This window comes from Sorex fumeus, unplaced genomic scaffold (assembly GCF_029834395.1).
Source record: "Sorex fumeus unplaced genomic scaffold, SorFum_2.1 ptg000024l, whole genome shotgun sequence".
Classification (NCBI taxonomy): domain Eukaryota; kingdom Metazoa; phylum Chordata; class Mammalia; order Eulipotyphla; family Soricidae; genus Sorex; species Sorex fumeus.
This window is the reverse complement of record NW_026606081.1, coordinates 13,881,696-13,905,941: the sequence shown is the minus strand read 5'-3', so window position 1 is coordinate 13,905,941 and position 24,246 is coordinate 13,881,696. Positions and strand designations below refer to the sequence as shown.

The following is a 24,246-nucleotide window of genomic DNA, read 5'->3' as shown; positions in this document are numbered from 1 at the left end:
GTCAGAAGCTGTCACCTCCAGCACTACAAGTGCACACAGCACTCGATCAGTCACAGATCTGTCCAGGAAAACTGCTGTCCACACAACAGATGCTGACGGTCCCTTCATGTGAGCATGTGTTCCTGCAACAACTAATTTATTGAATGCTACCATGTGTAGACACTGGGCTATGCACTAGGCTTAGAGTAGAGAGCAAAAAGAGTCCCCAGTTTCTTCCCTTTGGAAGCTAACTTCCAAACAAGGCATGCAGTCTACATTCACTTGCATTCTAATGATCTGCCCTAAAAAGGCCATTTCTCAAATGCTTTTGATGATGTGTAAATAAAGGAGAATTAAAATGAGATATTGTCTGCCTTGGTTCCAGGCTGGGAGAATTTGACTTTAAAAATTAAATGTGGAGGGTTGGAAGATAGTATAGGGATTAAGGTGTATACCTTGCATGTGACCAACCCTGATCACTGGAACCACATGGTATCCTGAGCATCACTGGGGATAACCTAGGAGTTACCTGAACATCACTGGCTGTGGACCTGGAGGCCTCCAAGGACTATAGAGGTGGCCCTGGCAAACCCTGGCATACAGAACCTATGTAGGGTTACATCCCTGGGCCCTAATATAAAATGGCTGGCCTGATTGGCCAGAAATCATTGGGCGTCAACCCTGAGCACAGCCCCCCAGACCAAACCACATCAAGACAAAAGACAATCCATAGAATGGAAGAATGTACTTATAGTTAAACACATATTTTTTTCACAGATAAACAAGAGGGACAAGTACAGGAAAGAGTATTCCCATTAGAAATATAGGAAGGGCATATCAAAACCATTACAATAACATTCTGTACTCACCAGGATACCTGTAATTATAAAGAACTGGTAAAAAAAATGGAAAACTTCATACATTACTGACGAAAAGCAAAAAAGGTAAGTTTTTGCCTTTGTGAAAAACAAACATCACTATTCCCAGTACCCCAAGAGTAAAAATGATCCAAATGTACATTATTTAATGGATGGATAAATAAAATAAAATATCATAAATTGAATATTATTTGGTCATAAAAAGCAATATGCTATAACATAGATAAAATTTTAAAATTTTAAACTATAAAATTCTTGGTAAGAAAGTCAAACACAATTATGTACATAATTCTATATATATGAAATATAGAGAATAGGCTAATTCATAGATAAGGTAGATGACTTAAAGGAGTGGGGAACTAGAAAATGTGAAGTGACTATTTAATGGGTGTGGAGGATTCTGTATGGAATGATTAAAATGTTTTGTTATTAGATAACAATCATGGTTGCCCAACACTGAACATACTAAATACTCCTGAACTAAGCCTCTTCAAATGGATAAAATGGTGAATTTTATATTTTGTTTAGCCCTCCCTGTTCTATCTCTCTAGTACTATTTTATATATTCTTGTTACAATAAATAAAATAGAATGATAAAGTTTCTGGTGAGGACTTGATGAGGGTTTTTTTGGGGGGTGGGGAGGTGGAATAAGGTGAGCTTCTGAAAACAAAGGAGGTGTAGAATTTTAATTAACATAACAGAAGAATAAGGATGACCCAGATAAAGAAAGACTTAACAAAATGAATTCTAGAGGAGTCTTTCATAGCCTAAAAATTATTTATTTATTTATTTATAGTAGCACTGTGGCACTGTCCTCCCATTGTTCACTGATTTGGTCCAGCTGGCCCAGTAACATCTCCATTGTGAGACTTGTTGTTACTGTTTTTTTGGCATATAGAATATGCCACTGGCAGCTTTCCAGGCTTTGCTGTGCAGGCGAGATACTCTTGGTAGCTTGCCAGGCTCTCTGAGAGGGGCGAAGGAATCAAACTCGGGTCGACTGGGTTGGCCGCATGCATGCAAGGCAAATGCCCTACCTGCTGTGCTATCGCTCCAGCTGGCCTGACTGACCAGAAATCACTGGGAGTAAGCTTGATGGTACTCTGGATTTACTCCTGGATCTTCACTCAGGGACCACTTTGGTGGGGGCTGGGGGGCACATGGGATGCTGGAGACTGAATCTGGGTCAGCTGTCTGCAAGGCCCCTGAACCGCTATATTATCTCTTCACTTTCCAACAATTTTTATCTGAACAAGAATTTTTTAAAACATAAAGCATTTTGGGGCTGGAGCGATAGCACAGCAGGTAGGGCGTTTGCCTTGTACGCAGCCAACATGGCTGACACAGGTTCGATTCCCAGCACCCCATATGGTCCCCTGAGCATCGCCAGGAGCAATCCCTGAGTGCATGAGCCAGGAGTAACCCCTGAGCATCACCAGGTGTAACCCAAAAAGGAAAAAAAAACATAAAGCATATTTTATCAGAAACCAAATGCTCCCAAACTTCTGAATATAAAACAGGTAAACAGGATATAAGATTGATTTTTTTCTTCGAATCTTATAACCAGATATTATTTTCTGCTACCTATTAAAAAAAAGGAACAACTCTTCTATGGAATCACTATCAGTTCACTGATTTTTATAACATTTGTTTTGCAAATACAGTGGTCATGGGGTGGAGAGCGGTAGGTCCACATACAGCATTTTTATTCTGCATCGAGAGTGAAGCTACACATCCTTGCTTTAAGAGAGAAGCAAGGGCAAGTTGTCTTTGACTTACAACTGCATGAAAATGCAACCTGAACCACACAGAGTTTGAACTAGGGATTGTCAGCAACCCTCCTGGAGATCAATAGTCAGGGAGGTATGACCGTGTGCGTGAGAGCAGCTCGGTGGCAGCCATAAAGTCGCAGCTGAGAACGTCAGCAAGAGCGGCTGTGGGCTGAGTGACAAAAAGCAGTCCCACGTTAGAAGGTGTTAGGTGATTGCCTTTTAAACTTAATGCCATGGACTTGTGCCAGTGCCTTACTGGAAGCCACCCCAGGGCACAAGAAGGTGAAAAGATTGTCTTCTGAGTCTTCAATTCCTGTCCAACTGTACTTTTTCAGCCTAAACCAAGGCCATCACCTCTCAAAAGTTTGCCCTGTATACAAATGCCACTGTGTATCCTCACATTTTGTCTCCATTGTGTCACATGGGCCAGAGTGATAGCGGTTGGCAGCACACAGCCCAGAGAGGGACACACAGACTGGGAAGAGGGTCTCAGAAACTGGCCAACAACAAAATCCTCACTCAGGGTCCATTCTGCTCATTGGAAAAAACTGCGTGCAAACTCTTGCATTTCTTCACCTCAGGGAAAACAGTCAATTAGAAAATATGAAACTGTGTTTGTAAGAAACTTCATGGAAGCCTGACATTCTGATAACTAAAAAAAATTTTCATTAATTGATTTTCATTTGGCAACCACTGGTATTGATGGTTCTGTGCAACAGACTATCACAGAGATCTAGATTACATCAAGAAACACACTTTTGGGCTGGAAGGATAGTCTAGCAGGGATGGCATTTGCCTTGCATGCGGCTGACCCGGATTCACTTTCCAGCATCCCATATGATTCCCTGAGCACTTCCAGGAGTGATTTCTGAGTGCAGAGCCAGGAGTAAGCCCTCAGCATTGCCAGGTGTGGCCCAAAAAGTCAAAAAGAAAAAATAAAGAAATACACTTTCATTAAAGTATGTTGTATAAAACATACTTCTCATGTTAGAAAAGGGAGAGGAAGCCTGCAGCTTTAATCCCTTTTCTTTATGGTAAGATGTCAAACCTAAAAAGAATAGTTAGTGTAGATTACCCTGTATTGACTTAGAAATTAAGAAATTTCTATTTATTTATTTATTTATTTATGTTTTGGCCCACACCTGGTGGTGCTCAAGGCTTACCCGTGGCTCTGTACTCGTAGTGGGGCTCAAGGGCAATATGAGGTGAATGGGATTGAACCCAGATTGGCTGTGTTCAAGGCAAGTGCCCAGCCCACTGTACTATCTCTCCAGCTCCTGCTATGTTGCATTTCAGTTTTGCTAAAAGTGCTTTGAGAAAGGAAAGTTCCATTCCACATCGGTATCATGTTGACAATACTGGTAATGTTTTATTTAGGTTAGACTCTTTATATTGAATAATATTTATCTATTTTGAATAATATTTATTAATTGCTTATAATTTTTGGTGCGTATGTGATACTAAAATCAGTAACTGTGAATGAATTCACGTTAGATCTATGCCCAGGCCTGAGTATTTAAATCACATTTAGCATGGGAACAAAGAATCAGAAACCTTCCTCTCTTTAGAACTGCCATCCCTGTCTTGATGTCACCCACGGCTTTCCCAGGATCCAGGCCCTGAGGACTGGCCCTTGTGCAGGTCATGATGGGACGGGAGCAATACACTAAGAATAGGGGAGTTTGGCTACATGACATCCCCTCACCGTGGATCATTCAGTGACAGGACTTCATAAGAATCACAGCACCTTAGCATTTGTCTCCCTTCCACCAGCAGCCTGAGCAACTGAAACCCAGTAAACCTGGAGAATTCACTTGTAAAGCTCGTCCTGCTTTTCACCTCTTGTCTGGGCTGTAGATACTACTGGCTGCCTTCCGAAAATCCATCCTTCTTCTCTAAATAAGGTTCAATATATTTGTACTGAGCACAAAACTTGCTCAAGTCACGAACAAGGTCACATGCAGACATGCAAGAGGGTAGATTTTGGAGAAATTGCTGAGCTTGGCGTCATGTGGCTGCAAGATAGCATGTAACCTCCAAACGACGTTTGCGCATTGCACAAGAGTTGTAGATACCTTTCATGCATATCTTTGGAAGGTCAGATTCAAATTCATTCTTAATTTTTATGAAAGTGACTAACACTATAAGACCATATTTATTTAAATCAACGACACAAGTTTGCCTACAAAGTTTATCTGAAGTCTGCAGACAATCCTACTTGTAAATTGTAAACAAGTTGATCTGAGGATCTGTTGGCTGTCTGGGTCCCTCGACAAGGCATTCACCAATCTGGGTTTAGTCCCCAGCATTAAATACATATAGTCCCCCAAGCCCCACCAGGAGCAATTCCTGAGTGCAGAACCAGGAGTAACTCCTGAGCATCTTCAAGTGAGATACAAAAACTTAAAAAAGGTAAAAATAGAGAGTTCTAGAATGGCTAGGCAGTGCTCAGATTCAAAATTAGTTCTAAAATTTGACTAAGTAGAATTTGAAGGGTCAATTATATATATATGTATATATATGAATATATTTGTATATATATATACATATATATACAGCCCATATATATATGGGCTGGAGCGATAGCACAGCGGTAGGGTGTTTGCCTTGCATGCAGCCAACATGGCCGACTCAAGTTCGATTCCTCCGCCCGTCTCGGAGAGCCGGGCAAGCTACCGAGAGTATCTTGCCCACACAGAAGAGCCTGGCAAGCTACCCGTGACGTATTTGATATGCCAAACACAGTAACAACAAAATGTCACGATGGAGACGTTACTGGGCCCGCTCGAGCAAATTGATGAACAACAGGAGGACCGTGACCGTGATATATATGTATATATGTATGTGTGAATATATATATATATATATATATATATATATATTTGTATGAGGCTGAGGTCCTGAGTTTGATCATTGGCACTGGGGTGGACGGGATCACTTTACTTTGGGGGGTTCTTTGGGGTTCTTTTGGTTTGGTTTGGTTTTGGGTTTTTTAAGCCACACCCAGGAAGTACTTGGGGCTTACTCCTGGCCCTGCATTCAGAGATCAGTCCTGATGTCCTTAGTACTGCGGATGGAACCTGCATCGTCAAATCAGGGCAAGTGCCTTACCCACTATATGAGAACTTCAGCCCCTACTTTTGAAAGAATCAGGACCACTCCACTCCAGCCATTCTCATTCCCTCCCTTTCCCACTCCCCCCACACCAGCCCAGCACCCACTGTGATAGAGTTCTTCCACAACCATTTTGATTCCTAGGTTCTGAATCTTCTGTTCCCAAGAAATGATTGGGATCTAGAATCAAACAAATCTGGCTGAAATCTTAGACTTATCAGCTTTTCATTGTGCAATCTTCTGAAGTCTTTTTAAATATGTTCCTCTAAATTTCCTCTTTTGCAAAATGGGGAAATAAAACTCTAAGTTGTACTAAAGGATAACATAAATATAATATATAAACTACTTCATACCAAGCAGTGCTCATGATAGAACCTGATTCATTCCCTGGATTCATCAGCCAAGAAATGTCCCTGCCCAAGTCCTTCAAAATTTCTTTTGGAGGAAACTCTTTATCTTTATAATCCTACTACTCCTTCCTTAGAAAATAGAAAATGATCATTTAAAAGACTACACAAAAGAGAGATGTTGCAGCAGAAAGGTTGCATGCATTGCATATGGCTGACCTGTGTTTGATCCCTGACACCTTATGTGGTTTCTGAGCACTACCAGGACTGGAGTGATCCTGAAGCACAGGGTCAGAAGCCGTGAGCATGAAAGGTGTCTCCTACACCCCGCAAAAAAAATTATACAATAATACACTTGCCTCTGTGAAGCTTGATTTCTGCATTGTTACTCTCTCTTTAATCATTCCCTTGTTATTTTTCTGAAATTCTAAATGAAATAAGATTTGTACAAGGACTGAAAATGCTAGGAGGAGAAAAATTGCCCACTAATGACATTTATTAAATACAGCCAAAAGAGAACACATAAAACTCACTTCAGCTTAACTTAATGTTCCAAATCAAACTATCAACATTACTTGGTATAGAAACATTTCTTTGTACATATTTTTTGCCCAGGAAACTTTAAAAAGGAGTTAGTTGGCTTGCTAACACCATTGGAATGCCAATTTCTAATAAACAACGAGCACTCCATTTTATTGGTCTGGTAGGAATACATATATATGAAAGTACAACATTATAATTTGAAATTTTATTTTAGTCTTAAAGTCTTTCAAATTGGCTTTAACTGTTTCTACATTTAATTTTTCACTATTTATTCCATTTCAGTAAAAAGTGGAGAGTTTAAAATTGCATAGTAAAACAGAAACAAATCAAAAGATTTTCTAAAAATGTGAGGAATGTCTGAAACCAACTCTAATAAAAAGGAAAGTGTACTAAGAATATGTTTGGGAAATTTTTTTTTGAATTAGTTTTACCCTGAAATTCCACAATCAGATTATAAGCTTTGATAAAAATTATAGACTCAAGGGTATGTAAATACCTGAATATATATATATATATATATATATATATATATATATATATTTTAAACTCTTGGATCTCGCTGGTGGTGCTTGAGGATGTCTTGGGGCTGAAGACAAATTTAGGCATCCTGTGATCTAGCCCTTTGAGCTGTCTCCCTGGCTTCAAATATTTTTTATAAAAGCCTTTATGATCTTTCATTTATAAGTTGCTTGTATTTTTCATACATTGTTTCTATTTAATGCCATATTTAATACATAAATTTCCATAGAGAGTGTAGTGGTCATAGGGGTGCTCCCAGTACTTGTTTTATATGTTGTTTATCCTTGTATACTTCTTGAAGATGTGTCCATATGACTTACTTTGGCTAAAAGACCAAGACCATTTCTTTCTTTCTTTTTTTTAAACAATGTAGGAGTGACAGTCTTTTGCCCCCGTGCCTGGGTGTCCCTCACCGGGACCCCTTGGAGGGGAGCGGGTTGAGTTTCCCTCCCCGCCCCGACCAGGGCTCCGGCAGCCGAAGACCTCCAGGACCAGCCACCACCATGCTGAGACCACTCTCCGCACACATGAAGGTACTGGCAGAGGGACAAAGCCACGCGGGTTCTGGGGCCGAGACCTCCAAGCCTACTCGGATTGGAGTCGAGCATCTTCCATCCAGATCCTCCAAATTCCAGCAGGCGGGGGTCACACCCACCACCTGGCCCCCTGGCGCCGTGTAATCCCATCAGCGGCCAAGACTCAGAGACTATAAAATCGCGATCCCGGAACCGACATCTTATCAAAACTTTTTAATGACATCTTATTATGTCATTCCTACTTTGGACAAACTTGCAGGCTATCGAATGTAGCCTGCCCACAGGGCAGAGTCTGGCAAACTCCCCGTGGCGTACCAAATATGCCAAATACCAGTAACAATAATGGGTCTCATTCTCCTAAAGAGCCGTGAATATAATCTCAGGGCTAGGATGAAAGAGACGTTACTGGGGCCTGCTCGAGGCAATCGACGATTAATAGGATGATGAAATGAAAAAAAAATGTAGGAGTACTGATACTGGTTCAGCCATTGATTAAGCTGATTGAATTGGGCATAACTATATACATTTTAAAAATTGTATCAGCGTGAGATAGAGTTACAAATAAAAGACCATTTCAAAGCAAGTAATTTATTAAGAGATTGCAAACAAATCACACTATCTTCTTAAACTTACTATCAAGAATATATCATAGGGAAAAAATGCTGAATGCTCATAATGTACGTGCATGGAGGAACACAGCAGATAAGTGTGGTGACCAGAGCTGGGCTATTATAGAGGCTGGAAAATTTGAGGGGCCTAGCAGAAAGGACCTATGTCAAAGGATGCTGTGACCCAGGGGGGATTTTGGCGGGTCTCAGGGGCCAAAAAGCAGCAGTGTCCCTGCCAGATACTGTTTGATTGGCACCTGGCGAGATCATGGATTTCTCAGCTAGAAGTTATTGGCTCCACATAAAAATAAAAATAAATATTAATTTACTCTTCTAAGGCTGCTAAAATTCTTTTGGGGGAAATAAATCGGTTTTCTCTCTGAAGCAACCTAACCCTTAAAGAAAAAGAAAAAACACCTATCCTTTCCCCATTTGTTCATTCTGGGGTTATATCCAGCAGTGCTGAGGACTTATTCCCAGCTCTGTGCTCAGGAATGCTGCCTGGCAGTGCCAGGGGGAACATCTGTGGTGCTGTGAACTGCACTGGGTTTGGCTACGTGCAAGGCAAGTACCTTAAATTCCTGGGTTACCTCTGCAGCCCCCTAAACATTGTACCTTTTTTAATATATGCAAATTAGATTTTTTAGAGTTTCTTTTTACAAAATAAAAAATAAGACAAATAAAATTGCACCATTCTTATTTAAATAATACGGGGCTGGAACGATAGCACAGGGGATAGGGTGTTTGCCTTGCACATGGTTGCCGGGTTTGACTTCCAGCATCCCATATGGTCCCCAGAGCACTGCCAGGAGTAATTCCTGAGTGCAGAACCAGGAGTAAGCTCTGTGCATCACCAGGTGTGACTCAAAAAGTCAAAAAAAAATTAAACTATACAAAGGAATGTATGGTTGAATAAGCCACGTGGTCTGATTTATTTTCATCAAAAGTTGTAATATACTAGTAACATTTTGATTAATTGTGTACCGATTCTAACAATGATCAGGAGCAAAAATGTTAAACACTTTTTACTTTACAATTTTTAAAAAATTAATACTTTCAATAAACATATTTAATTAAACTGTGTACCTTGATATGGGTGCTCGATAGCACAGCGGGTAGGGTGTTTGCCTTGCACGAAGTTGACCGGGGTTCGATTCCTCGTCCCTCTCGGAGAGCCTGGCAAGCTACCGAGAATATCCTGCCCACATGGCAGAGCCTGGCACACTCCCTGTGGCGTGTTTAATATGCCAAAAACAGTAACAACAAGTCTCACAATGGAGACATTACTGGTGCCCACTCGAGTAAATCGACGAACAATGGGAGGACAGTGCTACAGTGCTATCTTGATAAAGACAGTGAATACCTATCAGTTTTCTGAGGCATACACACTTAGTTGGAGTCTAATTTTCTAGAAGATTTCATCACCTCTCAGTAGATTTTGATTCTGCTATTTAGATGAGCTTATTATCTAGGAAATAAATGAATGACTACATATTTTCCCACTTTTGCTCCTTGGCTGCTGCTGGAGGAATAGAAAATTCTCGGCAAAGTGAAAACTCAGGCTGTGGACTCATTTCTTCCTGAGTGACTGGAGAGCCTAAGTGGTCTCTGAGAGCTTCAAATGTCTGTGACCTTCATTTCAGAAGATTACTGGTGGTTGAAGGGCAAGGGCAAGCTTGGACAGGTTTTGACTTGTGTATCCCTCTCCAGCAGGACTTGGACATGGGATGGGAAGCTATAAGTGGGGGTCAAATAATTCTATTCTGGGAAGGTTCTGATTTGTTATTCCTGCACGGCCCTCTTCCTTCCTCTGAAGCTCCAACTGTCCAATATTAGCACAGGACAGCGTCCACTGCTCGGGAAAGACAGGCCAGTGTCTCCGGAAGCCACAGCCTCCAGATTCTCTGTCTTCTTACTCTCTCTACTTACTATCCCTATTGGAGCTACTCCGCAGGACAAAAGTCACATTACTCCTCTGACACCTGAATTATACTTCAAATAATTTAACCATCAAAAGCACAAAACCTAGCCAGCCCAGTGAAATAAACCTAAATGTTGGCAGCTTTCTGAGGGATTTTCTAGAGGAAAAGCTTTAACCTTCTTTTCTTGGATAGCTCTTCCATGAGTTTTCCTATCTCTATCAGGAAATGAAAGACCAATCTGAAGAATTCTTAGAGAGTCTAGTCACTCACTCTCAACTGATTAAAATCTGGCGTGGAGTGGAAATGTCTGTTTTTTTCTATAATGCTGTGAGTTTTTAAACAGAATTGCTGATATTCTTATTTAAAGGCATGAATTCTGCTTGGAAAAAAATTAGACTTCTTTTTTTACAAGTTGATCTTAACTAAGAGCAAATTCCTGAGGTTTGCTGAAGTAGGCCCAAGACACTTTCAAAGGCCTAATACTTTAGACACTCCAACCAATGTAATCATCACATTCACATCTGAAGACTTCCCTAACAGGGTAAGTCAAGAGACTTTTTTTCCAACAGCGTTCAGGAAGGAATGTGAACAACCCACTGGCACCAACCACCAGACTACCAGAGAGGATAAACACTGCCTCCCCTTTCTTTTTCTCCATAGATATTTCTGAGCTCACCACAGGTGGGCAGGTAGCTAAGAAGGCCACTGTGATGCCAATAGACGTAGCACATAGGAAGGGGGAGGTCCATTTCCAAAAGCTTGTTTTAGGCAAAAAGGTAAATAAATAAATATTTTAATTTTTCCTCGTAATTTAAAGATTTCCCCCCAACACCATCACTGTCACTGTCCTCCCGTTGTTCATCGATTTGCTTTGCTCGAGCGGGCTTAACTAACGTCTTCATTGTGAGACTTGTTACTGTGTTTTTGTCATATCGAATATTTCACAGGTAGCTTGCCAGGCTTTGCTGTGTGGGTGAGATACTCTCGGTAGCTTGCCGGGCTCTCTGAGAGGGGAGGAAGAATCGAACCTGGGTCAGTTAGGTCGGCCGCATGCAAGGCAAATGCCCTACTGCTGTGCTATCACTCCAGCCCCCCTCCAACACCAAAGCTGATTAATTACTGCCTCACTCTTGGTTCACATTGTTTTAAATGAACAATATAAAAAATAGCATTTGTGTACATTAAGAAATCATGATGTCTATATTACATCTGTCACTATATAAAAATGCTAATTTTTTTGCCTTGAAAAGAACTGCAAAGAGTTTCTTCCTTCCTTCCTTCCTTCCTTCCTTCCTTCCTTCCTTCCTTCCTTCCTTCCTTCCTTCCTTTCTTCCTGTCACCATGACCATAGTAATTTCATCTCCATGATTTTCTTCTTTCATAATCGGGGTCTTTTGTTTACTGTTTCATTTATCCCCTTAACCTTACTTCTGATCTCTGGCAACCACCAATCTGTTCTCCACATCTATGAGAGGTTTAAAAATTTTGTTCGTTTTGTGGTGCCAGAGATCAAACCCTGGCAAACATACAAGATAAGTGCTCTACTACCGAGTCATATTACTGACCCCGGATTTTTATTTATTTGTTTAGAGTCTGCACAGAGTAAAATTATAGCCTTCACTCATCTAATTTAGTTCCCTTAGTATAATTACCTTGAAGTCCATTCATATTGTGTCATAATGGCAATATTTTTTCTTTTCATAGTCAAGTAGTATTGTGTGTGTGTTGTTTCTTGTTTCAGACCACTAGTCTGATCTTTAAGGGGGGATTCTAATAATAACTCTTGGGAGTCAAACCCATATGTCAGTGTGGGCCATAGAGTTAGCTCAACAGATGCACATGCTTTGCGTGCAGGGGGCCAAGTTCAATTCCAAACACCTCATGTTCCCCTATTGATCCCCAAGTATTGAGCTAACCATGAACACTGCTAGATGTGACCGAAATGCTAATGTAAATATGGTAATCACAGGTCCTAGATTTTCTGCAATAGTATATACAATATTCTTTGCTGTCAGACCTTGTAACCTGAATTTTGTTTGAGAAAAAAACATTAATTTTTCTCTAGAAATGGATAGAGGATATTCTGATTTTCTTTCACTAATATGACCTGAATCCTCCGGACTTCTTGTAGCTTTGTGAATCCTGAAAATGCTTGGCCTTTGAGCTGATGGGAGATTGTCTGAGTAGTGACTTGACTGGTTCTAAATATTCCTTACGTTGTTCAAAGTCTAGACTAAAGTGCAATCCCAAGGCTTGTGAGGTGGACACTGCCATAAAACAACTGTGGAAATTGAGTGCAAGTGAGTATTCCGTGTTGATTACATGGAATGAGAACAGGAGTGACTGCTTAATCTGGATATACTACTTGCTTTAGAAGTACTTTCTTTTTTATTTTTATTTTTTTGCATTTTGAGTCACACCTGGTGATGCACAGGGGTTACTTCTGGCTCATGCACCCAGGAATAACTCCTGGCGGTGCTCGGGGGGACCATATGGGAAGCTGGGAATCAAACCCAGGTTGGCTGCAAGCAAGGCAAATGCTCTACTGGCTGTGCTATTGCTCTAGCCCCTAGAAATACTTTCTTTTAATGATTGACATGATCCCTTCATGTGTTTTAGACACACACCCCTTGTCAAATACATAATTTGCAAATACATAATCTAATTTATGATTCCTTCATGTATTTTGAATACACATTCCTTATCAAATACATAAAATTTAAAGATCTCTTTAAATTTTAGTCAGTGCTAATTGTGTATTTCCTATTTGTATGAAGAGGAAACTTCTTTAACTGGAGCCATGAGTCACAAGAGAGGAAATAAGCATATCCAGAACCGAATTCTTTCTAAATATATTTACTCAAAGAGAGAAAAAAGTTTATAATAATATTAGAATAAGAATCTAGTAGTCACCATGACCACTTCAGTTGCACTGCAACAATAATCATTACTCATGTTTTTATATAGATTTAAACATTATTAGTGCCCTTATGTATAACTTTTTGTACTCTTTCTGAGAACTGTGAAATATTACATTTATGCCTTTAATCTATGAAATTATGAAGGGGAAAGGAATTGTGTGTGTATATCGGGTGGTGGAAGAGAAGAGACATTCAGTACCTTGTCACATTTATTTCAGTCTAAACATCAGCTACACATACACCAAAGCACTCAGGCCAAAGTTCACTCTACAAAATAAAAAGCCATCAAACTAATATAAAATAGTTTCTACTATTCAACCATTATTTGTATGTAATGCTTAAATGTGAGGTGAAAAATTAAATAATTACCTATGTTACAATAAATTATATAACCATTGTATAACTACATGATATAAAATGTCAAGATGAAATTATCTTTTATTTTATCTTATAATAGGTCTAATTTTATGAAAGTTTGAGTTGATATTAGGGAACCCATTATGCCAAGACTGCTTATATCTTGATTTTTTCTGACAATGATATATACATTCAAGAGAATAGTAAGCACTACATTGTCACTAGGTGCTATACTGGACAATCTACATACCCCTTCCAGATTAAGTTTCATCAACTAGACCAAGGTTTCTTAAGTTTTTCCTCACTAGTTGACCCCTCCAGCCTCAAAAACTTTTGCATGATGTTGGATATACAGGTATATAAATTAGGTATACAATAAAACCATTTACTTAAAATAAATTACATAGAAATTTATTTTAAAATAACAAATTTGAGGAAGAAAATGAAATGAAACTTTTACTTTAAAATAAAAAATTGGGGCCACATCCAGAGTTATGCCAATGTTATTTCTGGCTCTATGTTCAGGAGTGACTCCTGGAAGTGCTTGAAATACCATATGTGGTGATGGGAATTGAATCAGGGTCAGTCAAGAAAAATACAAGGCAAGTGTTTTACCTCCTGTAATATCCCTCTGATTTGAAAAATGTTTTTACATCCCCATATGGGATCATGATCAAGATTTTAAGAAACTACGATCTAGAAAATGGGTAAAGGATCTGACTGACATTTTTCTAGGGAAAACAAGATAATGGACACTGCACACAAATTGTTGTTCAGTGTCATAAGCATGCATATAGAATGGGAAATGCAAGTAAGAACAAAAAGTACCATTTCACAGCCACACTGGGATGACTAAAATAAATTGAAAACAAACAAATAGTGGCATATATTGGTGAGACCCCACACCAGTGAGGAAGGACTCTATCCCCAATCCCAGAAGCAACAACATTTGTGACAATATGGTGATAAAAAGAACCCTCATTCAGGACTAGAAGGACTCTCATCTGGTTTAGCCTCTGTGAAAACAGTATGGAGGCTTATGAAAAAACAAAAAATAGAACTACCCAGTGAACTATCCAGTGATTCCATTCCTTGGAGTCTGTTCCACAACACAAAAACATTAGTTGAAAAAGATCCATATACTCCTCTGCTCAGTGCAGTTCTAATAGCAAAGATCTGGAAACAACCCAAATGCCCTATGACAGGCAGTGGGTAAAAAAGCTGTGGCACACACACACACACGCACACGCACACACACACACACACACACGATGCACATAATAAAATACTTCTCAACTATAAGAAAATAAGAAATCTTGACTACAATGGAGGGAACTAGAAGGTGTCATGTTAAGCAAATTTAAATTAGAGGGAGGACAACGGCTATGCGATCTCACTCACATATGTGGTATATGTGAAAAACAAAACAGGAGAATGGACAGTATACAATGAAAATAAACTCTTGGACTCTGACAAAAGAAATTAGATTACTGAGAGGTTCAGGATGGGAGAGGGAACACTAGGAAAGAAATCAGACTTCTGGTTGGAGGGTTTTGGGGACTTTTGGGGCAAAAAACTACAAAAGCATACATATTAATATCATTGGAACCATATATCCTTAATAACTATAAGAATAGTTTTATTTTTAAAAAGCTAAATCAGAGAAGTAGAAAATTGACTTTTCAATAAGGAAGGATTTCCTTGTGTGCAACTGAGCCATGACTCTGTCAGGCAAGTAATCCAAGAACAGGAAAGAGGAGATGCAATGCACAGCCAATTAGAAGGAGATCTAGTGAATAGAGGAAGGGAAAGGGCTCTGCAGAAGACACACCTGAGTTTGCATCCTTTCCTTATTCTAGCTCAATTGTCTGAACAGAGGCAAATCATTTCACTCTTTGACTTAGTCTCCTCATCTGGAAACTGGAGAAATGGCAGTAGTAATATGGAGTTGTCACTCAACTAAGTAAATCTCTTAAGTAAAAAATTGTTGGTAAAACCACACATACTAGGGAAAAGGGAGCTCAGATAAAGAGGGGAACACCAAATAAAGGTGTTGGGAGGATCCTCCCAGGATGGGAGAAGCATGCTGAAAGTAGACTAGAGACCAAACATGATTGCCACTCAATGTTTCTTTTGCAAACCACAACACCCAAAAGGAGAGAGAGAACAGAGGGGAATGCCCTGCTACAGAGACAGGGTGGGATGGGGGGGATGGGGGGTGGGAAGGATACTGGGATCCGTGGTGGTGGGAAGTGGGCACTGGTGGAGGGATGGTATTTGATCATTGTATAATTGAAACCCAAGCACAAAAATGTGTAACTGTACCTCATGATGTCTCACTATTAAAATTTTTTTAAATAAATAATAAATTAAATAAAAATGAAAAAAATTGCTGGTAAGAATATAAAAATAGAACTCTTCAATTTTGCTGGTGGAATTACTAAAAGGCACACTTGCTTTGGAGAATAGCATGGCACAGCTTCAAAAGATTACACATAAAGTTACCATCAACCTACCAGTTCCATTCTTAGGTATTTCCTTAAGAGAAACACAAATACATGTGCATACAACAACCGAATATGAATGTTCATAGCAACAGTGTTTATAGTACCTAAACAGTGAAAGCAACTAAAAAAGTTTAACAACTGGAAAATGGATAAATAAGATGTCGTATAGTCAGACAAGGAAATATTGTTTGGTAATAAAAAGAAATAAAGTGTTGAACTATATCACAGTTCATAATACATAGCATTATGAATTTTGAATTATACTATATGATACTAAATGAAGGAATCCAGTTATAAAGGATCACACACTGTATAATTCTATTTATTTGAAGCATTCAGAATTAGGAAATCCATAGAAACAAAAAGTAGATTAGTGACTGTTTAGGATTCAGGAGGGAGATTTGGGGGGGATGAAATTGACCTTTAGTGTGTATAGCATTTCCTTAATTTTTTCTTTGTAATTTCTCTCTAGCTTTATTGAGATATAATTATCTTATAAAACTGCCTAAGTTTAAAATACACAATGTGTTTATATGATAGAGGGTTTCTTTTTGGGGGAATGAAATATTCCAAAATTGTAAAAATCTGTGAGTGTACTAAAGAGCCCGGCAAGCTACCGAGAGTATCCCGCCCGCATGGTTGAGCCTGGCAAGCTCCCTGTGGTGTATTTGATATGCCAAATACAGCAACAACAAGTCTCACATTTGAGATGTTACTAGTGCCTGCTCAAGCAAATCAATGAACAAGGGGAGGATAGTGCTACAGACAGTACTAAAGTTAAATTACTGAATGGATAAATTGATTTTTTTTTTTTGCTTTTTGGGTCACATCTGGCGATGCACAGGGGTTACTCCTGACTCTGCACTCAGGAGTAACTCCTGGCGGTACTCAGGGGACCATATGGGATGCTGGGAATTGAACCCGGGTCGGCCGCATGCAAGGCAAACATGCTACCTGCTGTGCTATCTCTCCAACCCCCGGATAAATTGATTTTTAAAATTGAAAACGATGTTACACCTGGCTGTGTTTAAGGTTTACTTCTGGCTCTATACTCAGGGAGCACCCTGGCAGGACCTGGGGACCTTATGTGATGCTAGGAATTGAACTTGGGTTGACTTATGCACACAAGCACAGTGCCTCTTGTGCTATCTCTCTGGCCTCTGAATAGGTGAATTTAAATCAGTGAATTGTATTGTATGTGAGTTATACCTCAATGAAACTGTGGTATTAAGAAAGTCAGAGTGCATTCTTTCTCCTGATTTAAAATTTTATCTGCTATTTCCTTTGTGAAAATGGCAAATCCCAAGATGCATTATGATCTATGGTCTCTACTTTCCATGCTTATAAAGACAACCTGGCTGCAAATAAGTAATGATACAATCTGAAAGTATTTCACTCAGTATGGTGACCTGAAGCCATCAGCAACATTTAAATCTGGGACCAGATGGATTAGCAACATTAATTTGGTCCCATGTAGACCAAAGAACCTAATGGTCAAAAGCTTTGATGTTGTCAAACAACTAACCAAATAACACTTTGGATAAAAAGAAAACAGATGTGCAGACACCACTGAGGGAGGCTTTGATCTCTTCTATGGTGACTGCCTGCTCATAAAGGACACTGAAAACGTTGTTGCTCTTCCTAATGAGCCTTTTCTGCTTTATTAGGTTCACTGATTTCATGCACACCAAACAGGGAGGAAAGGCAGTATTTTCTAGAAAAGGACTTTGATGTTTCACTAATACTATCCAATAAGCCATTTCTGCACTCTCATCCAGTAAATCGTGATTTTAAGATATCTTCAAATATAAATAGCGTATTAAATCTCTGCTCATGGGCACAGAGAACACAGCAGAACAGATCTCAGTCAAGAACACCCACAAAGTCCCAATCAGATGTATGCAACAACTTGATATTTTTTCCCCAGTGTGTTGTACAGTTTCTTGTTTGTTTTAAATTTAAATGTCAATGTCTGTGGGTCTCACGATGAAGGCAATTTACAAAGAAACGAGGATAAAAGATCAGGTTATAATGAGTCTAGTTGAGCTAATGTCACTCTTCGTTTAGCTTTTGATACTTGGGAAGATGAGAGATAATATATTGCCTGATGAAATACACATGAGGGATCTTGATCTAGAGATAGACAGGATTTTCAGGATTATGCTGTGAAGAAATATCATGTCAAAGGATTGTCACTTTTGCTTGAGGCATGGAGAAGGAATGATAGGTCACTGTGTCAAAACCACACAGTTAACTGGGGAGAGAAAAAAGATACTCAGTACTGGGGCTTGTGTGTTGCATATAGGAAAAGGGGGGTGATCTGCTAAAGGACGTGTATACTTCATTAACAAATGCCTAAACTTTAGGTTCTTTTAATTCCTGGTTTCCTTGCTAAGTTTCAATGTCTATCAAATCAAAATAGGAAGATGAAAAATTCAAGTGAGGGATTTTACTCTTGATAACAGATCAGGATGATAATTTAATATTTCACATGTACTAGTCTAGAGTCAAAGAAATTTATTTGGTCAGAATCCTAAGTTCAGCACTTATGATTAGGGAAATTATTTATTTTTCTTTGCTTATGTATTTTTTATTTCATGGCCATACCTAGAAGTACTCAGGATTCCTGGTTCTGTGCTATGAGATCACTATCAGTGTATCTTGGGGTGCCCATATGTGGGGCCAGAAATGAAGTCAGAGTTGGTCATATCTCTCTGGCTCTATTTTACCCTTCTCAACCCTCATATGACCTCATCTATTAAAGGAGGCATCTCTAGAGTAACTATTTCTATATATTTTGACTTAAAAAAAATCCCTCCTTACCATTTCTTAACCTACAAAAAATGGTGTTCCTTGTAGAAAATACCAATAAAAAAGTTTGAAATCTCTATCTTTTTAAAATTCATGTTCTATGATTCATCAAAATATTGTCATTTCAAATCAAAGACTAGAGCAGGGAGATACTTTGATATTTACCTTGTCTAACCCTCTTAATAGATGAGGGGACTAAGGTATGACTTCCCCAAAGTCACAGAGCATATTTGACCTCACTGAAGTCCCAAATAGTTTAAACGACAAACAATTGGATCTTTGAACCATAATTTCTAATATGCAGTATGACTGGTTGCATTTATTTAAAAATAAAGGCCTACTTTGTGGATTCTTGTAGAGATTGAAGCGTTCAGCTGTTGGTGGCTCCAGCAAACACACAGAAGCCAACAACTCTTGTATATTTGGACCACCAAATTTACCGCTATTCACTCCAAATGGTCACAATGGCTCATCTTGGGTTCTTTTCTATCTGGTTAGTGTGTAGCAGCTATTCCTCTCAATAAAGAGGTGGCTCTAGTTCACTTGGTCATAGGTATCTGTGGCAGACATTATGTAGGGTCAGTGACAAAACAGTATCATGAGAAGAAACAGCCAGGATTGCAGGGAGATGCTGACAGTCCTGAACTGATGAATGCAGAAATGAGGTGTGGGAGGGATGGCTTAAGAATCTTATTCCTCCTCTCTGGAAAGAAAGATGGTGGCTGCATGGGAGCCTTGTGGAGAGCAGGTATGAGCCAGGGGTGGGGTGCGACTGAAACCTCATGGGCCGGGGGGCGCTCCAGCCCGTCCTTCATGCTTGACCGAGGTCACTAGTTGCCCCCCACGAGTGGCTCTCCGGCACGGCCACGGCCCCAGAAGCACAGAGACCAATCTCTTAATTATTTGACTCTCAGTAGAAATACTTGCAGGGTTGATAAATAAAATAGCAGAAGTCCAAAACCGCGCGGTCGCTATTGCGGCCGCGCAACATCATTTAATTCTTGAACCCAGCTGTAGAAAGCAGATCATTTCACAATGCCTTTTCAGCATGGCTGAGGTTGGGGGGGGGGTAAAGTCTAAATAATAATGGTGCAACTTTTATCAAAACAATGAAGCTAGTCAAAGTAGACAGAGTATTAACTAGAATTCATCTACCCCACAGACATTGGGGGGGGATTGGAGGGTGGGGGTTTATTGGGGTTCTTCGTGGTGAAACATAAGTATTGGTAAAGGGAATTGTGATTGATATTTGCATGACTGAGACCTAAACTTGAAAGCTCTGTAATTTTTCCCACAGCGATTCAATAAATAAATAAATAAATTAAAAAAAAAAGAATCTTATTCTCCACAAGTCACATATACACAAAGTTAAAAAAAAATAAAAAGAGGGGGTATGGTGCCGCCAGCAGGTCAACCTGTACCTGTTAGGCGAGTGCATCAGCAGCCTGATGGCGCCTTCAGACTTCCAGATACCCCAAAATTGCTGCTGTGCATTCGGCCCAAAAACTTGGGGCAAAGTTTACCAAGAAAGTAAACGGCCAAAAGTTAGGTATGTGGGAAACACATCCACAAACCACCTCCGGCTCAGCTATGTAATTGGAGGCATGGCCTCTCTGGTTCCTGATTGAACTGCTTAATGGCCATGATCCCCGAGACACAGAAACAAATCTCGAAACCCAACGGCTTTTGGCAGAAATGCGTCCGGTCCCTGCAGTAGATTACTGGTGCTGGGCCAACCCAGGTGTGAATAGGTTTTGTGCCTTGGCCTGTTTCCCCTGGTAGCCCAGTGGCTGCCATCCTCCAGAGGCCACTGGAGAGTTAGGTTTGGGCCCCCAGTGACGAGACACACAGGGCCTCACGTGATGGGGGTGGAGCCGGTCCTGTCCTCCCCACCCCAACGAGACCCCAAGTCATCACCCACGAACGGCATCTCTTGCTCCTGATCAAGTTGCTTAACGGCCATGATCCCAGAGACTCAGAAACAAATCTCGAAACCCAGTGGCTTTTGGCAGAAATGCATCCCAACCCCACAGTAGGTTACTGTCGATGGGCCACCTTAGGGGGAAAAGGGTTTTGTCACTCTGCCTGCTCCCCCTTGGTGGTTCGGTGACCATCATCCTCCAGAGGCCACTGGACAGTCAGACTTGAGTTCACAGTGACGAAACTTGTTTGGCCTCAAGGGATGGGGGTGGAGCCGGTCCTGTCCTCCCTGTCCCAACGAGACCCCAAGATATCACCCACGAACGGCCTTTCTGGCTCCTGATCAAGCTGCTTAAAGGCCATGATCCCAGAGACTCAGGAGCAAATCTTGGAATCCAGCAGGTTTTGGCAGAAATCCCTCCTGATTTAAGTGTTAAAATTTCAGAATTTCAAAATCGTGTGGCCACTACTGCAGCCACGCGACATCATACATTATTCATAACCAGCAATAGAAAACAAATTGTCTACTGTTTCCTTTTCAGTAGATCTGAGTGTTGGGGTAAAAATCTCAAATAATAATGGTGGGTCTGGTGTCAAAATATTGAATGTGATCAAAGTAGAGAGAGAGTAATGTGGAAATCATCTGCCCCACAGCTAGGGGGAGGGTGTGGGATGGGGATATACTGGGGTTGTTGGGGGTGGAGAATGGGCACTGGTGAAGGTATGGGTGTTTCATTGTATGACTGAGACTTAGACCTGAAAGCTTTGTAACTGTTCTCACAGCTATTCAATAAATAAAATTATAAAAAATGAAAAAAAAGTAAGGTGGAGTTCATGCACAATTCAATCAGCTAATCAGTGGTTGAATAAATAGCAATACTCCTACATAAAAAAAATAAATTATATTCGAAGAACTAAAAATAAATAAATAAATAAATAAATAAAAAGACCTGTTCTTATTTCTTTGCCACTTCAACCAAGTAATTCAATTATTCTTAGGGTGTGAAGCAGAAAAACTGACCTTTCCTCTTGACTCATGTTCATTTAAATTGACATTAATGATTCCCTGGAAATTACAAGAGACTTACAATGATGAGAGACTACCTTGCCATTTCTGAAATTTTAACTTAAATCACAAGTTATCTTCACCATACTTTATAATTCTATATTAGGCAAAGCTTCATCAGTCACGGTCCTCCCATTGTTCATCGATTTGCTCGAGCAGTCCCAGTAACGTCTCCATCATGAGACCTGTTGTTACTGTGTTTGGCATATCGAATACGTCACGGGTAGCTTGCCAGGCTCTGTCGTGCAGGCAAGATACTCTCGGTAGCTTGCTGGGCTCTCCGAGAGGGGCGGAGGAATCGAACTCGGGTCGGCCATGTTGGCTGCGTGCAAGGCAAACGCCCTACCGCTGTGCTATCGCTCCAAAGCTTAGAAAAGACTATTTCATTACATTGCATCCTATTTATAAATAGGTATTTTAATTTTAAGTTTTCTGGTTTTTGGTTCATACTGACTGCACTTAGGACTTACTCCTGGCTTTGTGCTTAGGGATCATTTTGAGTGGGACTCAGGGCACCATGTGGCACCTGGGATTCGAGCTGGGGTTAGCAGCATGCAAAGCAATATATCCTTTTTCTAAATACCAAGGAAATGAAGATCTCGTATTTAGCTTTGTTGATTTGTTGGCTTTCTCTCAAGGAGCAACAATATTTTGGAAAGGAATCTGGAATACTAAGAAAAATTAAATATTTTCAAGAACCGAATCACATTTCTGACCATGACAAAATAGCATATTTTATAACTTTGGTTTGTATGTGCCGACGAGTCTTCAATATTGCCTTAACTTCATACATTTATATTTCTGTGAGATAAAGTTTACTACATTTTATGTACCTTTGTTTTCCCCCTAAGCTTGAAAAAATTTTCCTTAAAAATAAGACATTTTAAAGAATTTGATAAAAAAATTCAAAATTATATCTGAGTATATGCTAGAGTATATGCTTTAGAGGAAAATTTTCATAGGATAGGACTGTATTCCATAGGAGTTTAAATAAAGGTCCTGTTGTACTAAACAATATGTACCTCATCTTCTCTCACATTGTTTCAGATTCAATAAAATATTTAAACACATGAATAAGTGGAATAATTTGGCCTGTCATCTGGATATTTTGTCAATGCAATGTTTTGAAACATGGTTAAGGCTGAATTGTTCATTCCTTCCAGCTGTTTGGTATTAAATAAAAACAATCTTCATATGCCGTAAATCCTTAGAGTAAGGAAATTTTGAATTGAGGATCGGGTTACGGGGAGATAAATTCTATTGCATTGTCATCTATCTGAGGTTAACAAAACAACAGCGAATGCCTCAGAAGTCTTAACCATTGCTGGCAATGAGGAGTCAATATTTTCTGCTATTTTTCTTTCTTATCATTAAAAGAATGAAGTGATTCAAGTCAGGGTAAAATCTTGAGTCAAGCTGAAGTTATTTTTCGCACAGCGTGTTTATACTAATAAAATGATAGTGGCATGTAATCAGTTCCAGATACTGATACCTTGTTCATTAGCTGAAGCCAAATACAGATTTCAAGAAAACATTTAGCAAGAACCTGGGTGATTTACGAAGCCCTTTTCAAGCCTATTTCCTATTGACATAAATATTGAACCAAAGTCTAGTCATTTTTTGAAGTCAACCTAATTATTATTTGCATAATGGCTATGTAATTAATTTCAGGCAACATAACTTAGCTTATGAAGAACTGTGTAAATGTAAAATTTCAAGACAATATTAAAAAAACTAAGAGAACTAATTCTTAGTACTAATATGTTGGAGCAGAAGTGGTTAGCCTGGAAAGCATCTATTAAGCATAAAATACCCTTGCTGGCTGGAGCAATAGCACAGCGGGTAGGGCGTTTGCCTTGCACGTGGCCGGCCCAGGTTCGATTCCCAGCATCCTATATGGCCCCCTGAGCACCGCCAGGAGTAATTCTTGAATGCATGAGTCAGAAATTAACCCTGTACATCACCAGGTATGACCCAAAAAGCAAAGCAAAACAAAACTAAACAAAAACCCCCTTGCTCAGTTTCTTTCCTAAACATCTGTCTTAGGTTCTGCTAAAAGTAAAATAAAGGTGCATGATGGTATGTTTTTCTAATGAACACTGGAGAGTTAGGGATTAAATTTTGAAGCTACACTAAATCAAAAAAGGCAGATAAATGTTGCAACTTTAAACTTTGTGGGATTTTGGCATGGATCCTGGCAGAGAAATGAGAGAACTGTCATTGAAAACCAACAACCAACCACCCCCATCCCCAGACAATTTTAAATAATGCAATCTTTTATTTATTTATTTATTTATTTATGGTGGCGGGAACACACCAGGCAATGCTCAGGGGTTCCTCCTGGCTCTGCACTCGGGAATGCTATTTTTAAAGATGACAAACTAGAAAAGAGTTTGAGATCTTTAGTAAAGGTAATGATAAGTCAAGAATTCTGAAAACTGTATC

The 24,246-nt window shown here is 39.7% G+C and overlaps 1 protein-coding gene across 3 annotated transcripts in view; it reads right to left on the bottom strand.

Annotated features, from left to right (window-relative positions):
- Window positions 1-24,246, bottom strand: part of DLC1 (DLC1 Rho GTPase activating protein) — a 461,166-nt gene that overhangs the window by 126,530 nt on the left and 310,390 nt on the right. The gene's annotated exons all lie outside the window — the stretch shown is intronic.